The 24,330-nt window shown below is 35.6% G+C and overlaps 1 long non-coding RNA gene and 1 pseudogene across 1 annotated transcript in view; both read left to right on the top strand.

Moving 5' to 3' along the window:
• LOC140700024 (uncharacterized) overlaps window positions 1-24,330 on the top strand; it is a 155,637-nt gene that overhangs the window by 78,408 nt on the left and 52,899 nt on the right. The gene's annotated exons all lie outside the window — the stretch shown is intronic.
• On the top strand, window positions 12,652-13,707 carry LOC102546035 (kunitz-type protease inhibitor 2 pseudogene; annotated as a pseudogene).

A 24,330-nucleotide genomic window follows, 5' to 3' on the forward strand; every position in this document is an offset into this window, starting at 1 on the left:
GAAATCAAACAAAACAAAACTATGTGGTCTGACTTATACACAGAATTTGAAAATGTCAAATACATAGGAGCACATATTTGAATGGTGGTGGGGTGGGGAAGCTAGGAAGATGTTGTTCAATGGATATAAAGTTGCAGTTATAAAGAATGAATAAATCTAGAAATTGAATGCACATGATGAATATACTTAGTAATACTATATATACTGCATCCTAGAAATTTGTTAAGAGAGTAGATTTCAAGTAAGGAGTACACATGTGAAAATTGAGAAGGTAGCAGTGGATGATGTCATCCAGTGTCAGAAGAAAATATTGTCCAAAACAGAAGACCTACTTAAAAATAAGCAGAGTATGGGGGGAGCTCAGTGGTAGAGTGCATGTCATGCACGAGGTCCTGAGTTCAATCCACAGTACTGCCATTAAAATAAATGAATAAACAAACAAACAAACAAACCTAATTAGCCCTCCCAAAAAAGATAAAGCTAAATAACTTTGATTTAAAAAAAAAGAATTTCAAAAAAAAAGCAGAGAGAAAGAAATTAGAAAAAATATTATTATTATTATTATTATTATTATTATTATTATTATTATTATTATTATTATTATTATTATTTAGTTTGGCAAGGCTGTACTTGAAACAAAGAGATAGTACCTGACATCTAAGCAAAATTGTTGTAGTAAAATGTTCCACTGTAGAACTTACTTAGATAATCAGACTTAGATAACTTCCTTAGATAATTGAGGTGCCCCCTCACATATCTATATTGGTCTTTTTTTCTTAAAATGAGATATTTCTCCAATGTTGAGTTGACTCATGTATTTTGAATACAAGCTTTTAATAGACTGCTGGTTTCTACAGTGGTGTCTTTGAAGAGTACCCAAGCACAGCCCTTGTAATTGCAGACTCATGACTCATGACTAATCAGCACAGTAGATCCACATTTGAACCAGCTCACCAGTGACCCAGAAGCCTGTTAGAGCTATAAGTCCGTATAACAGGGTGTTAACTTTCCTACAGCCCTTTGGAAATGAAGTGCTGTCCGGTAATCATTAATTTTCATTATTCTTGATTAAATAGTTCTATTGAGAATTGCATGAAAAATATGAGGTAAAATTAGGCTTCGGGAATTCCTACAGAGTTTTACAGACTTTTCAGCACTGTATATTATATACGTGAACTGAGGCTCATTCTTTTTGATTCTCTTTAGAGATAAAATTTTTTTTGTTCAGTTCTGTTTTCTGTAATTCATGCATGAAGAAAACTCAAAATGACAATTGCTTGCATTCAATGTGGAAGAGTATTGGATACTTCGGGGCAGACATTTTATCAAAGTTGAAAGACTTTTCCAGCAGCATGAGTCCCTGTCATTTTTGGTTGGCACTGTCTCACATTTAGATTTCGGGAGGTGCAGCACCATTGAATATGCTTTGATTCTCATTTAGACATCAAGTTTTAAGTCTCAATAATATTTTCACCACAAAAAAAGCAGTACTGCCTTAAAATTCTCTACTAATAAATGCATAAGACATGGAACAAATTAAGATTTAAAATGCACATTAACTGCATCCTGAATTTAGTAACACTCCATATTAATACCAGATGCTAAAATCCAACAGAGCTGCTTTGTGAAAGTGGAAATTGAATATATGATCACATGTCTAAATTTCTTGTTACTCACTGTAAAGATTAATAATGAAATTCAAAAGAAGAAACAAACATTCTGAAACAGCATCAGCATATGCTGTGATGACCTCTGTATTCTCTTGCCCCACTGCAGGGGGCCAGCTCCACACACCACACAAATAAAAGATGCAGCTGGGTCTCACAGACAGTTGTGCGGGGGACCAGCCTGACACATCAGTGTGTCTGCAGCAGACACAGCTGGACCTCTCAGCCAGCCAGGCCGGAGCCTGCCCTTCCTTACAGTGTCCCCAAAAGAGTCACCTCCCCAGCTAGCAGGCCTGGCAGGCAGCCAGCACACCCCCAGCAGTTACAGCCTAATCACAACAGGAGGGTGCATGCAGCCCAACCAGGAGATAACCTGTGAGCACCTGGCTCTTTAACCAGGGAGGACTGTGCCCCTGGGTCCCACAGATCACCTCGTATGTACGGCCACACTTTCAGGGCCAGGAGACATAGCTAACATATCCAGAAACAAACAGAGAGTTAAGCAAAATGAGGAGACAAAATACCTTCCAAACAGAAGGACAAGACAAAACTCCAGAAAAAGAACAAAATCAAGTGGAGATAAGCAACTGACCAGATGAAGAGTTCAAGGTTAATAATCACCTACTGTTTCACCTACCTAACATGCTCAGAGTTTCTCTTTCTCTACAGACTTCTCAAGGCAGAAATTAATAGTGTACCTCTGAGAAATCAGTAGTGCCATTAGGCCTGTGTTGAAGAAAATTCTGAGCCCCATCTGTATTCAGTGCAATAGAGTTTTGTGAATTTTTTTCGGTCTTCACCCTTAATGCCTGCAAGTGGAAAAGTGTCACTTGAGGGTATATTCATAGAGAGTACATGATGAAAGATTAAGATAGTATTTTCAGAGCTTTGAAATTGGATGATTTTAGTTTCTAAGCCTGGATCTGTGAATTACTAATTGTGTATCCTTGACAAGCTAGTTTGACTCCTGGTCTCCTGGTTTCCTCATCCATTAAGTTCACTAATAATGTCCGCTGAAGAGGTTTAGTGTACACACAAATGAAAGGAGTCGTGTGTGGAAAATTTAGAGAAGTGCTTTATGTGTGAAAAGTGAAAAATATGTATGGTTGATGTTGTTTTTGTATCTACTGACCACTCAGCCACTATCTCTTCTTCCTCTGTGCTGTCAGAGTGCTTGAACCATAGCTTATACATGCCTTCCACTCTGCTGTGACTATATATCAAGGCATGGATTTCTGTCATTAAACTCTGAACTTCTCTAGGTTAGAGCCTGCATCTTACTCTTTAATGTATTTCCAGCAGCTGTCTCAGTGCCAGGCATGTAGAAACACTCAATAAATCTTGAATAATTGACTAAATAAAATAACAAAGGAATGACTTACTATATACTTAGATCTGGCTCAAACCCTCCCTTGGTCACAGGATTTTCCCTGTGATGCAGTTTGTTCAAATGTATCTTTCTTCCATCTTAATGGCAGTCCTTATTATAGATTTTCATTGCAATATACAATTAAAGGTATGTACTTTTCCTTTAAAGTAAAAAAATGAGGGGACAGAAACTTCATGAATTCATCTTTGTACTTGTTATTGTCACACATAAACCTAATGAGGGAGAAGGCATTAAACAAATAAGTATTATGCAAAACAGAATTATATGTGTATTATAATAATATGGAAATCAAGCAAAGCACTCTGGAATAACAGAAGGGCCCATTGATTTTGACTGGAGATCTGAGGAAAACTACACTTAATTTTAGCATTTGAAAAAACTTTGAGGCAAGAGTACAGATTTGATAGCAGAAATGAGAGAGAGTTCATTCTTTCATTCCCTTTCTTGAAATACATATTATTGTGATAAAATGTCTTTATTTTTCAAAATATTTAGTGTGATTTATGTTATCTTTCTCTCATAAATACGGGTTAATATTTGGGTGAAGAAATAATAAATGGATACATGTCCCATTTCTTCCTCCAGTTTCTTTCTCAGAAGTAAATGTCATGGTGGGATAGTGCAGCATACAAGAACACATATTGTATGGTTTTATATTTCCTAATAGAAATACGGCTATTATTTGAATAGTGACAATTTCCTCAAAACGATGTTATACAAATACTTGATTTAAAATATTTTATTGAAATACACAATGTACAGGATGGAAAACATATGCATAAAATGTGTATAGCTTCTTTAATTTTCACAGTGTTAACGCAACTGTGTGAGAATCTCTCACATCAAAATATAGAAAATCACCATGAAAACCAGAAATATTTCCTGTGCACCTTCCTTGGCATTATGCCCCCAAAGAACTATTATTCTGAATTCTGTCAGCAGTGATGAGTTTTTCTTGGTTTTGGAATTTCCATCGATGAAATCATATAGTGCTTATTCTTGATTCTGACTTCTTTCACTGATGATTATAATTTGAAATTAATCTGTGTTGTTGCATGTAGCAGTGATCTGTGAGGGTCATCCATGCTGTTGCACATAGTGGGGATTTACTACTTTAGGTTACTAAACAATGTTACATATGAACATAGGTCACAATTTATTTGTCCGACCTTTCTATTGTTGATGGAATTTGTGGTATTTCCAGTTTGGTGCTATTACAAATAATGCTGGTTTCACAATTTTATGCATGTCTTTTGATGTGAAGTTATGTAGGAGTGAAATTGGTATATAATAGGATATGCATACATTGAACTTACTATTTTTAAAATGGTTGCACCAGTTTACAAACCTGCCAATGATAAATGTAATTCCAATCACACTATATCCTCACCAACACTTTTTTTCTTTTTAGTTGAGGTGGGATATATAGGTAAATAGTTGTGGTTGTGACTAATAATGTTGAATATCTTTTAGTAGGTGTGTTGCAGTTTTAATATCTTCTGTTGAAAAGCATTTTCTAGTCATTCTCCCGTTTTCTTATTGCACAGTCTGTCCTTTCTCATTGATCTGTGGCAGTCTTTATATGCTAATGTATATGAATCTTCGGTCTGAGATACATGTTCTAAATATTTTATTCTCTGGTTTGTACTTTCAGTCTCTTAATTGTAACATATTTTACAAATTCAAATTCGAATTTAAATAAGATCTATTTAATTAATACTTTCCTTCATTATTAATTTGTTGCTCTTTTATTTTTATCTTAAAAAAATTGTTGTTTGTGCCAAAGTAAGCAGAAGATATTCTTCTATAATTCTTTTGGAAAAATTACTTTATTTTTTCCACTTAGGACTACAACTCAACTGGATTTTTTTTTTTTTCATGTGTGTGGCATAGGATAAGAGTCCAGGCCCATTTTTACTTATCTGAATATTCATTTGATCCAGCATAAACTGTGGGAGCCCATGATTGGGTTAACAAATTGTAACAGACCACAGCCGCTTCTGGGCTGGTGGTCCACTTTAACATATTTATAAGAATGTATATTATTCCCCTCTCCCCATGACTTCCCTAAAGGTAAACTGTAGGCCCCCAAAGAAATGAGTCTTGGGCTGGAATGATAAGTTATAAAAAGCTGCAAGCTCGGAGGTGAAAAGGCTGGTTAGCCAATGACGGGTAAGACCCCCAGAGGGGGGCAACCTAAGACAGGCACAGCTACCTGAGTCCAAGAAAAATGTTAAAGCAGCTACTTCTCAGACGTTTTGCCCTGATATGCTGTAAGGCTCGTTGATGTCAACACAAATATGACTTGCTAAAACCTAGAGGGCCTTCTGACCTTGAGCTAGACTCTACACTAAATCCCACCCTGTCTTTTCCTAAATTCCTACATTCCATCTTACAATGCTCAGTGATTTCCTAAATTCCTGCTTTCCATGTCACAGTGGTGAATGGTTTCTCCTTTGATTGTAGACAATAAATGTGGGAGCAGTTGAGATGTTTGGGGAGTTGGCTTCCGACTCCCTCTCGCTCTCTTGACTTTCTCCATAGAGTCTTGAGTAATTCATTCCGTTTCGGTGGGACTTCTGCTGGCCAGAACCCACGGGTGGTGACGAACCCACAATAAATAGTGGCGATTATTGTTGTGAATGAAGTGACTATATACGCAGATTTGTATCTGTACAGGTAGGTCTGACTCTTTGTTCTATCAGTCTGCTCTTTAATTCTTATTTCAACAATGCTTTTAATTATCATAAACTGGAAATAAGTCTCTACAACAGGTAGTGCAAATCCTTTAACTTTGTTATTCCTCACAAGGGTGTCTTCACTGTTCTTGCCATTTGCATTTCCGTATGTCTTAGATTTATTTTGTCAGTTTTCTCAGGCAAAAAAAAAAAAACTGCGAATTTTATTTTAAATTGCTTTGGATCCATAGATGAATTTTAAAAGAATGAACATTTTTATAATGAATCTTTCTATTTATAAAAAGGATAAATTTTCAATTTATTTAGATTTTTTAATGCTTCTCAGAAATACATTTTAGTTTTCTAAGAAGTTTTCCACATCTTAATTGCTAATTCAAAACATGGTTGATATTTTTGGTACTATTACAAATGAATTCTTTTATTAGATCTTCTAATAGCTTGTTGCTGATGTATAGAAATGCAATTTAATTTTGTATATTGGCATTGTATCCAGAGATTGTGCTAAATTTATTTAATAGTTCTAATAGTTTACATGTATACTCTTGGGATTTTTTTATATAAACAGTAATGCCTGTGTTAAGACAGTTTTATTTCTCCTCTCTTTGTAATACTTGTATTTTTTTATGTTGCCAAAATAACATGAAATATAAATAATGTTAATAAATAGACTTCTCTAATTTCCTGCAGTGAGATTCCACTATTCTCTCTTTTAATGCAGTACTTCGTATAAATACTCATTTATTAAAAGAAGGATCACCCCTACTGTTCTTGGCTACCCTGATTTTTGGTGTGGCTTATTTTAATTTTGTTTCCTTGAACCATGATTGAGTGCTGAATTTTATCAAATATATTTATGCATTAAATACAAATTTTCTCATTTGGTCTCCTAAGTAGTGAGGTGCATGATAGATTTTTAAACATTTAAACACGCTTGCATCCTGAAATCAACTGTAGTTGACTTTTATTTGAGGTATTAGTTCTTCAAGTCCTGGCTGCCTTGGTAAGTCAGTGAGATTGCTACAAACTGAAAGTTTCTGCTTTCTGACAGCCAAAATTACCAAGGGAAAAAAAAAAATGCCTGCAAAAATATAGGTCACCTCAATGTGTTTTCTTCTTCCTAAATCTTGGCCTGAGTACTGACTACCCACCAGTGCCTTCGAACACAGATTTGTGTTTGTTTTCCACTTTGTTTTTTTTTTTCCTTAAAAAAAATATTACTAGTATTTGTGGTCTGATTATGTCTATACTGTCAAAGCTGGAAGCAAAATCTTCAGTAATTTATTTTCATTGTGAAAGTTTATAAATTCTTGAGATCAGGGAACTAAAATGTCCCAAATCTAATTTGTGACAGGCACAGTGACAATGTAAGATATATTTTGTTCTTATCCATCGCAGAATTTTAAACTTTCTTAAGGGACCAATCATATAGGAGCATGTGGCACAAAAATCTTTATACTCACACACAATAAAGGGAAAGATACACTTCTTAGAGTCCAGGAAACTCTGCTTAAACCTGCATTCTATAAAATACCTCTTTTGGAAATATTTGCCATTAAAAACAAATCTGCATTTTTGGGGAAAAATGATGTGCTGGTCTTCCTAGACAGTGTCTATAAGTTGTTCTGAATCAAAAGACTAGCCAGCCACCGGAGAGTGTCATCATTTCCCGATTTCAGAAATAACAGCATTTACTTTAACTTATTTTGGGTGTCTTTTTACACTTTTAGTATACCAGCTGTGATATAAGGCAAAGCGCAAGATTCCTTCACGATCATGCATAAGTGCAGAATGTAAATACACTATCATATTTGCATAAGAGTTTTAGCACAAACAGAATCTGAAACTGATAGAAATCATATTGATCTTGAATACCTCACATTGCATTCGTATTAATAATGAATGTGACAGGAGCATTATAAATACGCAAAAGAGTAACACATCAGCCTAAACATCACCAGTAATTTGTAAACTTACACTCATAGGAAACCACTAATGGAATACAGTACATTTTCTTTTCTATGAATAGTCAAATGTCATGCATAATGTAACCATGCAATTGCTAATAGCAGACTTAGGCAGGATCATTTAAACTTGTTATTATGGGCAGTATGAACTGATCTTTGAAGTGGCCTATAATAAAATACTTCCCTGCCTTTACCCTGTCTTGATTGTTCAGTTGTCTTTTCCGCAGAGCTTGTATTTATAGGAATCACAAAAATGTTTACTTTGATATTTGGGGAGTACTTCTCATGCTCTATCAAACGTAGGAGAGTGGTGACCAATGATGAATAACTAACAAATCAAAGTCAAAAGTCTCTGAAGCATCTGTTCAACCTTTTTAATGTCAGAATATTAGAACATTCTTTTAGAATATCCATTATCACATTATACCTTCATGATATATATTTTTAAAACAGTCTTTGTTTATATAAAAGATTTTATGGAAATGGTAATACTGAGGTCATTTGCAAATTAGGTGGAGCAGAGTCTTAATTTTTGGAGTTCACAGGCTAATTAACAGCACAGAAACCTAGGATAAGTATTGGAAGCTCCAAGAAAATGCTCACTTATGGAAAAATCCTGCTTGATTTAAATATAGTGAAGATTTCTGGTCAGACAGGTTACATAGGTTATAGTCAGTAACATAATAATGGATAAATGATCCTAGTAGTTTAGCTCCGCTTGGAACCCCTAAGAATTCTTGAATTCTTAGAGTTATAGAATACCATAATATATTCTCAAGGCTAAGAGTGTATCTAGCACCTATTTGGTCTTTCTACAAAAGTACTACAGAAGAAACCATTAAGTTTCAGAGTACCCCAACCTAGGATTTTTTTAAATACTTTGTATAGGAGACTAATAATACTTTATTATGTGGTTTTATGGCACCATATAAAATTTTACTTTTAATATAGGCAATTAGTGAAGGTTCTTAATGTATAATATCAGAAGCCATTGACTGATTTAAAATTCTATAAAATATATATTCATAAGATAGTTTCATAAATATGTATTGAAATATTCAGTATATACATTATAGTATTTGAATAGGTCAAGCCCCAAAAGTAGAGTCTACTTAATTAAGTTATATGAAACTATGCAAAATCTTGTCTCTAGATTAGAAACTCATTAAAATATAATTATACAATACATTGATATTCCCTTCAGTTGAATTGGAAAGCCACACTCCACTCTTGGGGGTTGTCTGCATGCAATGACTGACAGAGGCAAAGGTGAAATTGAGACACAGTGCTAAACTGGGACATACTAAAAGTCATTTCTGACTGGAATCTCCTTATAGGCTCTGCTGATACCTTTGTTAATACTACATGAAGCTCAAATTCTTCCTTTCCCCAGTTGATGATCCCTTTATTATTCTCATAGATAAATATTTCAAGAATGATCCTTAATTAGCTTATTGTATGCTAATCTTCATCTCAGAGTGTGCTTCCTGGTTAACTCAAATGATAACAAGTCCTTTGCTACACACTCTCTGAGAGGCAAATATCAAGACAAGTCAATGTGCAAGGATTTTATTATGTTCAATGCTTATAAGAACAAATGGAGAGAGATCCAGGAGGAGCTTGGATAGTCATCAGACCCTGAAGGAAGTCTGACCTCAAGTGAAAGATAAAGGAGAAGTTACATGATGGAAAAGTTCTGGACCGTAAAATAGTACAATGTTTGACAAAGTCACTGGAGATTCTTGAATTCTTAAATCAAAGCCAGCCCTCAGAAGAATCCTGTGCCCCTCAGTAATTGGATTGCTTTAAGAGGTATACTGTGTCCCCCTGTATCCTTGGGGGTTTGGTTCCAGGACCTGCCATGGATACCAAAACCTGTGGATGCTCAAGTCCCATAGTCATTCCTCCCTATCTGCAGTTCTGCACCCTCAGTTCAGTCTGAGGATCTTGTAGTACTGTATAGGACTATTTGAAAATAAATCCATTTATAAGTGGACTAGTGCAGTTCAAACCCATGTTGTTCAGAGGTTCAGAGGTCAGCTGTCAATTATTTAACTTGGCTAGTTCTCACAGCAAACCTGTGAAGTACGTGTTCACATACCTCATTTTACTGAGGAGAAACAGTTTCCCTAGAACGTTAACTGCCTAAACTCACCTAGCTTGTGAGTTACAGAGCAAGTGTTAAGCTTCTAAGGTCCCAGGGTTTGTGCTTCTAAGGACGACACTGTAATCACACTTCCTAGACTTGGAGGAAATGAGACTAGGACCTGAGATCCTCCCACAATTAATATATTGTGAGTCTTTTTTCCAACCTTCCCATAATGAAACATAAGACCATTGTTAGAATGTTACAGAGAAAAGGGAAATTCCAGACTTTTCAAGATTATTAAACACAGGCTATAAATTGACTTGGTTATCAAATACCATTAGTACTTCATACCAATTACCACTTAATTTCTGAATGCATAGTTGGAATAGACAAACTCAGTAATGGCAGAGTTCTTATTGTAGACCCCTGAACCAGCTCATGAGGAAAATAACTTAGGAAAGACTTAGCAGGTGCTGCTGAAAATTCTCTACCTTAATAGAGTAGTAATAAAAGAGAAAAACATTACTTTGTCCCTAAGAGAACTGTAATGATCAGTGCTGTCATTAAAGATTTTTAAAAAGCTATATTTGGGAAGAAACTAATTGAAGAGTGATTAGGAAGAGAGAAATAACCCTGAAAGGAAGTTTAAAATATTGAATCAACTGAGTATCTGGAAGACACTGTTTAACCTAAAAGAATGTTTTGTTGTTGTTGTTGATTATTTTAAAGCAGAAACTACTGTTATGTTTATTTTAGAAGCTCGAGGGTTTCATCAACCTTACTTTGACCTTCTTAATCCTCACCCCCAACCCACAGCAAGCTGAAAGGTAGAGCTCCTAGGACTAGGAGCTGAGATAGAGAAAATAAAAATACATTTTGTTGCAACATTTTATTTTTGCTGTAAGCAATCATTCCTCTACCCCTCCGTATCTATTTATCTCTATCTTTAAATGTATTTATATAGAGATATAACAGACACTATTCTAAGGACTTCTGTAAGTATTAACTGATTTAATCCTCATGATATCCCTATCAGAAAATGTTATTAATCAAATTTTCACCTGAGAAAACTGAAACCAAGGGCTACTAAATAAATTGCCCCAAAGTTCACAGTTGGTAAAGGAAATGGAGCAGGCTTTTTCATGCCAGGAATTAACTCTAGAGCCTGTACAGGCACTTGATAGGCAGTTAAGACATGTCTGTTTTAAATCTTATGGAAATATGAGTAAATTAGTCAATTTAATCAGAGCTTAGAGACCAGGTAGGATGAAAAATTTTTATTTTATTAAGAACTGAGGCAGAGTTTTAGGATTTACCACTTTTTTCTTAGAAATAATAGGTCTATTTGGGGTCACTATGCACAAATTACATATACAAACATTTATACACATTCTTATATGTTTGTATATTATTCAAAGACATAATTTTATTGATAAACAATTTAAGGTACCAGCTAGATGTCATTGGGCATCAGTTACAATTCTACAAAGATGTAGCACAGAGTTACAGTCACAATAATGGCATGTCAAATTGTTGGAAGAAAGTATTGATGTTCAATAATAAAGCAAGCAGAATCTCAGAAGGCCAGATAGTTTGAACATCTTTCAAAAAATGTTATTTATCTAAGATGGCATGCAAAATGCTCTCATTTCAAAAAGAAATGTTGGACGTATCAAAGTATTTATCTTTGTGGCTGGGTTTTGTGGCACAAGAAAAATATAGACTAAAGGTGAATATTCAAGTCTGTCATCTGAATCGTTGGGTACATGTTGCTAAATATTCAGAAACATTTGGTTTGGTATTATATGATGATACAATAGTGTAATAATAATTTTCATGCACATACTATAGTATCATTTTACACAATCTCTTTGCAGCAAGGCAACTTCTAAGATGGCCTCCAAAGAACCCTGCCTCCTGAGATGTTATCTTTGTATAATCCTCTCCCTCTGACTGTAGTCACTTAATTTTAACCAATAAAATATGACAGAGATGATATGTCACTGATGTCACTCATGTGATTAGGTTATAAAAGATTGTGATTTCTGTTTTTCCAACATACTCTCCCTTTCTTTCTGGCTTTGATGAAGCAGTCTGCCATTCTGAAAAACCCGTGTGGCAAGGAACTGAGCACGAGCCACTAGCAAGTCAGGAGAGTAACCCTCAAGCAACTGAACCAGCCAGCAATCACACATGAGTATGAAAGCAGATTACTTCCTAGTAGAACCTTTAGATAAGACTTCAGTGCTGGACAGCACATTGATTGCAATCTTACGAAAGACTGAAGAGACTGGGAGAAAATAAATGTGTTGTTTTGTTGTCTTCTTGTGGCAAAATATACACAATGTTTATCATTTTAACCATCAAGTGTACACCGAAGGAGCATTATACATACATTCGCAATATTGTGCAAACGTCACCACTATTTATATCCAAAACCTTTTCATCATCCTCCAAAACAGTTTATACTCAGGAAAACAGGAACACCTGTTCCCCCTGAGCCCAGGTAAATACTACTGTTGTATCTGTCTCTATGCATTTGCCTATTCTAGGTTCCTCATGTAAGTAGAATCATACAATATTTGTCCTTCTGTATCTGGCTTGCTTCTCGAAGCACAATGATTGTAGCAGACATTAAAATTTCATTCTTGGTCCACCTTGGGTAGCTGCTTTTAAGCGGCCGCCATTGCCTCTAGCGCCCGCCGAGCGTTTGTGGGTGCAGCGGGGTTCTGAACTGCGGGAGAGTCAGGGGTGAGCGAGGAGCGGACTGAAGCATCGTGGCCAAAGGAGCGAGGATGTCCACACGCCTAAGTTCCGAGAAAAGGGCTTCCCGGACACCTCCTGCCTGGCGAGAGCCAGCACCACACCCCGGGACCGTCTGCGAGCACCCGCACCTGAATGCGAGGCGCTCCAGTGCGCGTGCGCGGAAAGGCCCTTCCAGCACTTGATCCCGAGACCCCAACGGCTGGCGGCGCACGGCCTCACCTGGGCGGCCGGGTGGAGCCCGTCTTGGCGCAGCTGTGTAGGCGGAAGCGGTGCTGGGCTCTCCTCGCTCTGCTGGCAGCGCTTGCTCCTCTCTGGGGCTGAGGCTGCCGACGGAGAATGTGTCGTCCACGAATTTTGCCAAGTTTGAAAATAGTGGGAAGATGCCGGGCCGCCATCCCTAGGTGGTCCTACAGTGTAACTGACAGATCCTGCCAGCAGTTTGTGTATGGAGGCTGTGAAGGGAATGATGATAATTATATGACCAAGGAGGAGTGTCTTGCAAAATGTGCTGGTGTCACAGAAAACACCATCGGTGGTCCGGCCACCAGCAGGAATGGAGCAGATTCCTCTGTCCCAAGTGTTCTTAGAAATCAGGATGCTGATGACCTCCCCAGTGATATTTTCAACTATGAAGAATACTGCACTGCCAAGGCGGTCACTGGGCCTTGCCGCGCAGCCTTCCCACGCTGGTGCTTTAATGCCGAGAAGAACTCTTGCGACAACTTCAACTACGGAGGGTGCCGGTGCAATAAAAACAGCTACCCCTCCAAGGAGGAGTGCATGCAGCGCTGCTTCGGCAAGGAGTTGTATCCTGCCCTGCCCCACGGCACTAAAGTGATGGTGGTCCTGGCAGGGCTGTCCGTGATGGTCCTGATCCTCTTGGGAGCCTCCGTAGTCTGCCTAATCAGGGTGGCACGCTGGCGCCAGGAGCGCACCCTCCGCACCGTCTGGAGTTCCGGGGACTACAAATGGCAACTGGCGAAGAACACATACACTTTGTGAACGCCCTGTCGCTGAGGGTTTGCCCTCCTCCACCTGCTGTTGATGAAAGAGAGCCTGGGAAGGGAGGGGAGACAAGTGTTGAATGCGTGTGTACTTTTTTCAAATAAAGTGATTTGTATTTGTGCGATCATTCGTTTTCTGTTTGTTACTTCAGAAGTAACAAGCTTCTTAGGGCTTGCTCCCTGGTCTCCTGGGGTTGGTTTGCTTTGGAAATCCTCTTAGGTAAGGGCTGTGCGCAGTGTACGTGGTCTGGCCCTAGACTGAAGTAAGCTCCTCTTCGAATTACTTCTTTGCTCCTGATACAGTTTTCTATACTTATGTTGAATCTTGTTTTCTCTTTTGCCATCACAAAAGTGATGTTTTAATAGTTTCCTTCATTTGTTTTTTGATTTTTTTAAGTAAGCAGAAACGTAAGTTTTTTATTAGGATTCTGAAAGGAAGAAAGTAAGATGTACAAGTTTAATAAAAAGGGCCTTCCCTTCTAAAATTAAAAATAAGTAAAATAAAACTTCATTATTTTTAATCATTGAATAATATTCCAATGAAGCATAGACCGCATTTTGTTTATCTGTTCATCTGAAGATGGACAGCAGGTTGTTTCCACCTTTTGTGAACAATGCCTCTATGAACATCGGTATACAAATATCTGAGTCCCTGCTGTAAATTCTTTTAGATATATGCCTTGGAGTAGAATTGCTGGGTCATATGGTACTTCCGTTTTTAATCTTTTGAGAAACTGCTGAAATGTTTTCTGCGTGACTACCAGTTTCCGTTGTCCACAGTAATGCGTGAGTGATCCAGTTTCTCCACATCCTCACCAACAACTGTTATACTGGAGCTTTTTATTGACTTATTTATTTTATTATTTAGCCATCTTAGCAGGTGTGAAGTAGTATCTTATTGTGATTTTGATTTGCAGGTCTCTAATAACTACTGATGTTGAGCGTTTTTTCACAAGCAGTTGGTCATTTGTTTATTTTTGTTGAAAACCTTGTTTCAACCCAGTTTTTATTTGGGCTGTTTGTCTGTTTTTAAAAGGGTCCTTTATATAATCTGGATATTAATCTCACACTTAATTTGAAATATTTTCTCTCATTCATTATATTATCTTTTTGCTTTTTGATGCATAAATGTTCTTAATTTTGATAAAGCTTAGTATACTTTTTTCTTTTGTTACTTTAGCTTTGATGTCATATTCATAGGTCAATGACAGACTCAGTATCATGGAGATTTTCTCCATTATTTTTCCTCAGAGTTTTATTGTTTTAGCTCTTGCATTTACATTTTAGATCTCTTTTTAATTAATATTTTCTTATGGTATAGGTAAAGTCCAGATTTATACTTTGTCCATTTTTCCCAGAACCATTTGTTGAAAAGACTTGTTCTTCCCCCAATGAGTAGTCTTGGCATTCTTGTCAAAAATAAATTGACCGTTCATAATGTGAGGATTTATTTCTGGGCTCTCTATTCTATTCGTTTGGTTTATATGTCTGTCCTTATGCTAGTACAGTATCTTTTAAACCACTGTAGCTTTATTGTAAGTTTTGAAATTATGAAGTTAGTTCTTCAACATTCTTTTTTTTCAAGATTGTTTTTAGCTAATCAAGACCCTTGCAAATCTGTATGTGTTTGGGGACTGGCTTTTCTTTTTTTTTCTTTTTTTTTTTTTTTTCCTGCCAAAACAATGAATGTAAGAGTTTTGATAGAGGTTGTGTTAAATCTGTAGATTGCTTTGGGTATTAACTCTTTCACTCCATGACCATGATGTCTTTCCATTTGTTAGGTCTTTTTTAACTTCTTTCAGCTGTTTTCTAGTTTGTAGCATACAAGTCTTTCACCTCCTTGGTTATATTTAATTCTAATTATTTAATTTTTCAGGTGCTACTGTAAATAGAATTTCTTCTTTAATCTCCATTTTGGGTTATTTATTACTGGTGTATGTAAACACAGGTGATTTTTGTGTGTTGCTCTTTTCCCTGCAACCTTGTTGAATTTGTTTATTAGCTTTCTTGTGAATTTTGGGGGGGGATTTTCTATATATAAAATTGTGTCATCTATGAGTAGAGATGATTTTTCATCTTCCTTTCTAATTTGGAAGCCTTATATGTATTTTTCTTGTTTAATAGTTCTGGCTAAAACTTCCAGTACAATGTTGAATGCAGTAATAATGGACATCTGTGTTCATGATCATAGTGGGAAAGTTTTCAGCGTTTCACCATTGTGTATGATGTTAGTTTTGAGTTTTTCATAAACACCCTTTATCATATTGAGAAATTTTACCTTTACTCTCAGTATTCTGAGAGTGTTTATCAGGGAAGAGTGTTACATTTTGTCAGAAGCCTTTCCTGAGTCAATTTGGATAACTATATAGTTTTTTTTTGCTCCACTTCTGTTAATGTGATGTATTACCTTCATCGGTTTACTTATGCTGAACCATTCTTGCATGTACTGGTATAAATCTCATTTAATCATGGCTAATAATTCTATTAATATGTTTTTGGATTTTATTTACTAATATTTTGTTGAAGATTTTGCATCATATTCATAAGAAATATTGATCTGTAGTTTTATCTTCTCATGATGTCATTATATGGTTTTGGTATCAGAGTAATGATGGCAACATAAAATGATCTAGGAAGTGTTGCCACCTCTAAAATTTTTTGGAAAGGGTAAGAATGGTGTTAATAATTAGTTAAATGTTTAGTAGAATTCACGGGTAGAGCCGTCTGGTCCAGGACTATTCTTTATAGGGAGGATTTTGGTTCTTGATTTAATCTCTTGTTATAGGTCTGCTGAAATTTTCTGTTTTTTTCTTGAGTGTAAATTTAGTTTATTGATTGGAGAGTTTTTTTCTTTTTCCTTTTTAATGTTGACATTTATAGCTGTAAATAGCCCTCTGAGTACTGCTTTCACTGCGTCTTTGTATTTTGGCATGCTTCATTTTTGTTTTCATTCTTCTTTATTTTCTAATTTCCCTTACAATTTATTCTTTGGGTTTTAAGAGTGTGTTGTTTAATTTCTACATGTTAATAATTTTTAAAAAAATTTTCCTTCTGTTATTGATGTCTAACTTCACCCTGTTGTAATCAAAGAAAATGATATGTGTGTCATCTAAATCTTTTGAGTATTTAAATCTTTTGAGAATAGTTTTGTGACCTATCGTATGATCTATCCTGGAGAATGTCCCATGTACACTTGAGAAGAAGATGCTATTCTGCTGTTGTTGGGGATTTTTAGGGCAGCGAAACTATTCTGTATTATAGTATATTGTTGGATACATGTCATTATACATTTGTCCAAATACACAGAATATACATCACCAGGGATGAATTCTAATATAAATTATGGACTTACGGACTTTAGGTGATTATGCTGTGTCAGTGTTCATAAATTGTAGCAAATGTACCACTCTGCTGGGGGATACTGATGAGGATGGCTATGCAAGTTTGAGGGCAGGTATGTATGGGAAATCTCTGTACCTTACCCTCAGTTTTGCTGTGAACCTTAAACTGCTCTAAAACACCAAATTCTTAATTTAGAAAAAGAAAATGATCATAAAATATTTCCACAAGTGATTTTTTTGGTTTACTTATAAGTTAGTTATCTTATTTGTCAGAAAATCTTGGGCTGGTCATTTTTGTTCCCACATAGATGATTTTGTTATTTTAAAACTTTTCAGATGTATTTGCAACCTGCAATCAACCCACATATATTATTATTAATCTATTCATGTGTCATAGTTCTTAGCTATAAATTGCAGAAATAAATTCCAGTTAATATAATTAAAAGATGGATTATCAAAAGTATAAGATGAAGCTCACAGAATCTATGTATGGAAAACCTTTTAAAACAAACACCTAGAAAGTGGAAGGGGAAAGAGAAAAGCTGAGAACACAGTGACGTCTCCCAAAGACCTCCAGAGCAGCTCTGTTTATGGTGTGGCACAAAACTGACCGCCATAGCTGGGTTACTACTCTCAGTGGATACTTAAGGCAACACGGTTGGGCCTTTTGATTACAGTGTCCTCAAACTATGATTGGTGGAATGAATCCTAAACTGTCACTGCTATTTTAGGCTATTAACACCAGAGTCAGAGTCAGATATTCAGTGCAGGCTCACTGTTCTAAGTGATACCATTTGACTGGCTTAGCTTTAGTCACATACTGGTGAGCTGGATGCCAAAGTCCGAAGGTAGCAGGAAAAAGGCTCTAGTTACTCGTCAACATTACTAGCAAAAATTCCCAATGTAGTTTACCACTTTGGCTGCCCAACACCCAGGTACATGCTTCTCTGCATAATTAAAACTGTTTATAACTTATTGAATGCAAATATTGTACATTTTACCCAAGACACATTGACCCATCCACAATGTATTATAAGTCACTGCTTCTAGTTCTGACATACTATCAACTCACTATTCTTCATATCACAAAATGAAGCATCACAGTGTATCTTAATCAGTGAATATTTAGGCAGAAGATAAAAATAGTTAAACTATATAAATGTTCACAGGCTATGGCAATAAAGAAAACTAGGGTAGAGACTACAGTATTCATTTCTACAAGTCAAACATTAATTACTTCATGGTAAATTGAGTTGTTTTTTATTACCCTTAATTTACTCAGAGTCACAGCTGGTAAGAAGTGTGGTCAGATTCCAGACCAAGTAGTCATGCTTAAAAGTCTGTGCTGTTAATCTCTAGGCATTATTACTTCTCAGTCCTACTAGCTTTCAGTCCTTTTTCTGGTTTCTGTAATAAATCCTTTTCAGATGCATATTTGTCTCGGGATCTTTGAGATTAAGTTTTCCAGTCTTTATTCTTCTATGAAATTTTTAATGTTCTCATTTCTTCTAATTCAGCCATTGTATTTACTGAAATTCAAAAGTGCAACATTATATTTAGATTTTATTTTTACAGACTAGCAGAGTAAGTGATATTTCTCTGCACTATTATTACTCATCTTAGAGCCTTTTCACCCTACTCCTGATTTTTCCCTTTTGCTTTCTTGTCAGTAAAATTAGTCAGTGCTGTTTTCTCCTACAGACTTCCTGATCATAAGCCTATGTCAGACAGCCTAAATCAAGCCACACACTTGACCCAGTGTCAACTGTCGTGTTTTTATACTATCTTCTTCATCCTAGTGGGACCATTTTTCCTGAACTGAGCTTCCTCAACTGTAACAGAGGTTAGCAATTTGGCCTGAAGTAAAAGGTGTGCACATTTTTTTAGGAATGTCATTTGGAATGTTGTAATTTTTCAAGTCACTGAGTATACCTCTCTCTTAGATAATACCTTTCCACATCATGTAGCCTAATTTATCATAAAATTGTAGTAGAGTATAGCCCTAAATTCTTCTAAACTTAAGGATTTGTTTAAGATGTACTCCATGCACGTATTTTATTGGGAACATAAAGGAAGAGCAGAAGGAAGGCATTCAAGAATAAGATCCCTTACATTGTCTGTTTAACTCTGAACGATCTTTTCATTTTTACCCCTCATGGATGTGTGGAGGATAAGAGTACTTTGACTTTCTCAAGAGAAAAATGCATGCTTAATACAAGACTGATTACAAGAGTAACTGTTTTTGACCTGATTTAATTAGAGTGATTCTAGAGTCTCACAATGCCAATTGTTACTTTTAGATGTAGTTGATCATTTTGGTGATAAAGTCATTCAGATCTAATTTGTCATGAAACGTTTCAATAAAGAAGGTTTTAAAATATTTTCTTTCAGATTTCTCTTTTGACTAATTTTATTCCCCTTTTTATTTTTTACCCTTAATTCTTAAGGCTTAGCGTTTCCTCCTTAACCTTTTTCACATCTGAACTTCCTTTTAATCTATCTTCTTAGATCAGGCCTTTATCATCTCTTGACTACTATTTTAAGGTTTCCTGTGAGATAGATTATTAATACCATGGAAATGGGGACTATGTCTCTATGATTCCCTTTTGTATCCTAAATGCTGAGAACAGTGCCTTGCCTCACTCTCAATAGTAAGGAGGCTTTTAAATATATCATAAATTGAAGAATAAATGAATGAATAATGAAGATGCCTTTTCTAATTCATTATCTTCTTCTCTCCAATAAATGCCCAACAAATAATCAGACTAATCAACTGCTTACATGACAGCAGTTTTTTGTATGTATGTATATGTGTGTATGTGTGTGTGTGTGTGTACAGGATCACAACTTTTCTCAGAAAAAATTCTATTTCTTCCACTAGTTTGAAAACTCATTGATTTTTTCAGGTGCTACTGTAAATAGAAATTAATTTCACCAGACTTTGTAAATTTTATCCTTCATGCTGATTGTGGATCACAGATGTGTAAACTCTTCAAGATGTCAGAAGGAGTGAAGCCCCCATGTGCAAAGAATACGGAAGGTGGCAAAATATGCAAACATTTAGATTAATGGTTACTACTGATGTCCAGAAAATTATCTTGCGGATATTGCAAAAATCCTGGAAAGTTAGTGTTAATTGCATCAGTCGAATTTCCTCTCCCATGTTGCTTTCAAATCTGTTTATATGAAAGCTTTCCTCTTTCATTTTCTTTTCTATGTGTCCCTTCATTGTTGAATGCTACATGTGAGAAAAGTGGTGGAATTTATGTGCAATTTTAAAGCAGCAAAGTGTTGTGTTTAAGAGCATGTACTTTGGTGTCAGACCACATGAGCTTGAATTTTTGCTGTGCAACTTTTGATACTATTCTTAATCTCCATTTCCTGATCTGTATATGAATATTACAGCACTTATTTTGTAGAGCTAATGTGAGAGTTAAATAGGTGCTGGCCCCATAGGCAGTTCTCACGTACTTTATTATCACTTGTTTTTTCATTATAACCTTGATGTAGTCTATGAATGCAGAATGAGATTAGTAATGAAATAAGCAATCCACAAAATACAGTAAAATTAAAAGGAAGGATCGACCTTTTAAAAATATATTTCAATAAACACATTTTTTATATATCAAGCATCCAAATTATCACATTAATGTATATTATTCTTTGTTAGCAATAACTGAACAGAACATAACTCTAATTCTAGTGATTGTACTTTCTTTCAATTTATATTAAAGAACATTATTCAGTATAAGTACTATTTAATTAAAGTATGAATTTAATGTAAGTATAGAATATTAATATACACATTTCTATATGTACATAACTACTAAAAATTCTTCAAACCATGGGTTTCTGGAGTTTGTTAAATAAATTCAACAGTTGATTTTCTCACTGTAGTGTAGCATCACATACGGTGTGACTTGGGCTTCAGAGCTTCATAACTTGCCTCCTGTTCCTCTGACTCGCAGTTTGATGTTGTATACTGGAGATGATGGGGCAGACAGGCTTAAAAGAGTTTGTCTCACTATTTTTGGTCTGTTATCTACTGACCAGCAATGCTAACCACATTTTCTTCTTCATATACAAAGGGAAAGAAGAAAGAGCACACTGAACTACCAGAACCAAAATATTCTTGCTCTTGATGTCAATAATCTATTTGAAGGTAGTCTACAAACAGAAAAATCTCAATAGGCAGCAGCAATAGTATATATGTTTGCGTATATGCTATTCAACTGGAAGTAAGTTCCTGTGAGTAAATTTAAGCGCCTTCCTTCCTCTGTGCATTATTTATTGTAAATCAACAAACATCTACCCTACTCTTCCACATACAGGTTTCAGGGCCTCAGTGAACATAATGGACCCAAATTTATATAATTTGATGAAATTTAAGATGACTGGAAACATACAGATGGGCAAAAGGCACATGAAAAGATGCTGAACATCACTAATTATCAGAGAAATGTAAACCAAAACTACGATGAGGTATATCACCTCACACAGGTCAGAATGGCCATCATTAAAAAGTCCACAAACAATAAATGCTGGAGAGGCTGTGGAGAAAAGAAAACCCTCCTACACTGCTGGTGGGAATGTAGTTTGGTGTAGCTACTGTGGAAAACTATATGGCAATTTCTTAAAAAACTGAAAATAGAGTTACCATATATGATCCAGAGAGCCCACTCCTGGGCATATATCTGGAGGAAACTCTAATTTAAAAAGATACGTGCACCCCAGTGTTCGTAGCAGCACTATTTACAATAGCCAAGACATAGAAGCAACCTAAATGTCCATCAACAGTTGATTGTATAAAAATGTTGTGTTTGTGTGTGTAAATATATATAAAATACTACTCAAACATTTAAAAGGGAAAGAATGAAATAATGACATTTCAGCAACATGGGTAGACCTAGAGATTATCATAATAAGTGAAGTAAGTCAGACAGACAAAGACAAATATTATATGATATCACTTATATGTGGAACCTAAAAAATGATACAAATGAACTTACTTACAAAACAGAAACAGACTGACAGACATAGAAGACAAACTTATGGTTACCGTAGGGGAAAACTGGGGGGAGGAATAAATTAGGAGTTTGGGATTAGCAGATACGAACTACTATGTATAAAATAGAAAAATAAGGTCCTACTGTAAAGCACAGGGAACTATATTCAATATCTTATACTAATCTATAATGGAAAATAATATAAGACAGAATATATATGTACAATTGAATTATTATGCTGTACACCAGAAAATAACACAACAGTGTAAATCATAGTCCAGTAAGAAAATAATAATAAAATAAAAAGATGACTGGGCTTTTGGCATTAACCTTTTCTTTAAAGTGAATGTATCATGTAATGCCATATTATTATCATTGTTTGCTTTCATGGAAATCAGCTTCTTCTATGTTGTTTGAGACAAAAGTAAGAGTAGAAGTATGTTTGGTAGATTAAACCAAGATAATGTATTTTTTTGTGGAATTGTTTGAGTGCCTTATACTCATAAAGGCAGAGAATTGGCTGATTCTATTAAATATAAATTATGTTTTTGACATAGTCATAATAATGATGGTGCCATATCACTCATATGTGATATTTTGTTCATAAATCATATACAGAATGCAATGCATACATTTTAACATTAAGAAGTATTACATTGTTTGAAATTTTTTTTTTATAAAATTTCGATGAGCAGACTTAGCTATCAAATTTACTTTTGATGAGAAGTCAAAAGACGATCAGTGAAATTTCTGCAAGTTAATATAAATCTCTATAAAGAAAGTGTCAGATAAGGGTTTTTCTTGTTTACCCTATTTCATGCTGGTTTTGGTAGGACATGCTAACATAGTCAGGGACTGATTTCATGATGCCAGTTCTATCTGGCTGGAGGAAGATCTAAGCCATCCTCTTAGCAGAATAGTATTTCAATTCCCTTTTTTTCTGAAATCCACAGAACTATTCAAATTGAGTATAAAAAATGGAGCATAATCTTGCAGTCATCTTAAAATCTAATAACATGCATGTCATCTAAAAAATGATAATCATAACTTGTCTTAATAATTCATATCCCCTCTTGACTAACCAACAATGGGCTGTGCCAGGTTAGGATTAAAAGATCATGTTTCTAACTTACAGAAGGAAAAACACAAAAATGTGATGGAAGGACGAGGGGAATTTTTTCTTAACGCTCTTATCCAACTTAAAATTATCTATTAAACAAAAGTTTAGGGGAAATTTTATTTCTGTATTTCTATCAGGTAAGAAATATTTATTGGAAGAATACATGTTACAGTAAACTTTTCTTGGCTTTGTATGTCTTTATTTTAAAAAGTAACTTAAAGTATTATTTTATGTACTCTAGAAGTAGAAATAATAGTAAAAATGGTTTACATTTACTAGTTATTTACCACTTGTCCTGCTCTGTGCTAGGCACTTCACAGTCACATCATTTTATGTTTCTTCATGAGAAAGGTAGTATCTCCATTCTCCATAGAAAGAAACACAGGTATAGAACAAAGTTAGCATGTAGAAGAGCTGTAATTTGAACCCAGACAGTTCTGGGACTTAATTGTTTCGTTACTTCAAGCATTTTTGCCACAGATTCATGCCTAATCATAGCTCTGCCTCTGTAGTCTCCCAGGGACTTAGAAGGACATGGTGTCATTTCTTGCAGGGTGTTCTAGAGGAAGTCAGTAGTACTAAAATGGAATATTGAGACCTTCCTAACACACCTGAAAAAGCACTTCCCCAGATCATGTTTGTTAATACACAGGATAAGGGCTGACTTGGAGGATCTTCAATCAGTTTTATTTTTCAACAGAATAACAGGCTGGCTTCATTAGGTCATAGGAAGTGTCTCAGGCTGTCACCCGTAATCCTCCCCACTGCCAGTGCTCCAGTCCAGAGCTTAATTCCTTATTTGAATTTTCCTTATATATCTCTCTCAGCCTCTTCCCACTCCAATCCAATCCCTCTTTATTTGGACTTTAAATTGTAAAACCCATTATGTCACCCTGTCGTTGAAAATGCTTACATGACTTCAAACTGACCATACAGTGGCATTTGGCAAGTAACTAAATCTGTTTCTCAATCTATCATCAAATAAGTGGGATATAATGTTCCTGCAATGCCACAATGGCATGGAAATTTTGCAGCGTAAGAGCTTAACACAGTGCTTGATCCGTAGTAGGTGTTCATTAGATAGTGATTAGAATTGTATATTTTTTATACCCTCCCAATTTCAAAGTAGTAAAACCGGTCTCTACCCCTTAAGCAATGCAAACATCTTGTGTTCTAAAAAGACTGGAGTACTATTCCTCACACACAAGGGTGTTTGCAGCTTATGCTCATTCCAGTATTTTATCCAGGGTTGTCTTTCCTGCTTTTTCTGCCTAGCTTTCTCTT

The sequence above is a fragment of the Vicugna pacos genome, chromosome 12 (genome assembly GCF_048564905.1).
Source record: "Vicugna pacos chromosome 12, VicPac4, whole genome shotgun sequence".
Taxonomy (NCBI): domain Eukaryota; kingdom Metazoa; phylum Chordata; class Mammalia; order Artiodactyla; family Camelidae; genus Vicugna; species Vicugna pacos.